The following is a 1,063-nucleotide window of genomic DNA, read 5'->3' on the forward strand; positions in this document are numbered from 1 at the left end:
AACTGGTCCCATTGTGCCCAATAGTTCTTTTTTCACAGGGCTTAAGCTAGACACCTTCTCCCTAGCAGGGCACTAAACACTTGCTTGTATAAAATCAATTATTGGCTTCAAATCTTGGTCTTTCTCCTGCTCTTCTTTAATATCTATATTTAGTTCCACTTTACCATCATCAACTCCTTCAGTCACTCTGACTTTAGCTTGATGGCACCTGGTTAGTTCAACCTCTCTGCAGTCATCTTTGCAAGGTCTGCAGCTCAGTCCATCGGCATTTCCACGAGATTTTCCTTCTCTATATTCAATATCATAATTATACTGGTCTAACTTTCTGATCCAAAGAGCCAGTTGTTCCTCTGAGTTCTTCAATGATCTTAAGCAGTGTAATGCAGCATGGTCTGACCTGGCACCATAGAGGTAAGGATGGAAATATGTCAGGCTCTTTACTATAGCATGGAGTTCCCTCTGTGTTACAGAGTAGTTCCTCTCTGGTCTACTCAGGACCCTACTGAAATAGGCCACAACATGTTCGTTTTTGCCCACTTTCCGAGACAACAGTCCTCCAATTCCAACATTACTAGCATCACAATCCAGTATGTATGGCAATGAGGGATTTGGAACCTTTAAAAGTGGAGCTGAGGCCAATTTCTCTTTCAAAGTCTTAAAAGCATGCTGGCAAGAAACTGTCCATTCAAACTTCTGGCCTTTTTTGTTAAATCATGTAGTGGAGCAGCTATAGTTGCAAAAATCCTTCACAAACTTCCGGTAATAGGTACAGAGTCCCAAGAAACTTCTTAACTCTCCCACATTATCTGCTGTTGGCCAATCACGCACTGCTTTCACCTTCTCAGGATCAGTTTAAACATCATGGTCACTTACAATATGACCCAAGTAAAGCACCTCTCTTTGGAACAATTGGCATTTCTTGGGATGGAGTTTGAGGCTTGCTGCTCTCAAACACTTGATTACTTCCTCTAGCCGGGACATTTCCTCATCAAATGTTGATGCAAACACAATGACATCATCCAGGTACACTAGGGTTATCATCCATTGTAGGCCTTACAGTACT

Source organism: Limulus polyphemus, unplaced genomic scaffold (genome assembly GCF_000517525.1).
Source record: "Limulus polyphemus unplaced genomic scaffold, Limulus_polyphemus-2.1.2 Scaffold2628, whole genome shotgun sequence".
Classification (NCBI taxonomy): Eukaryota; Metazoa; Arthropoda; class Merostomata; order Xiphosura; family Limulidae; genus Limulus; species Limulus polyphemus.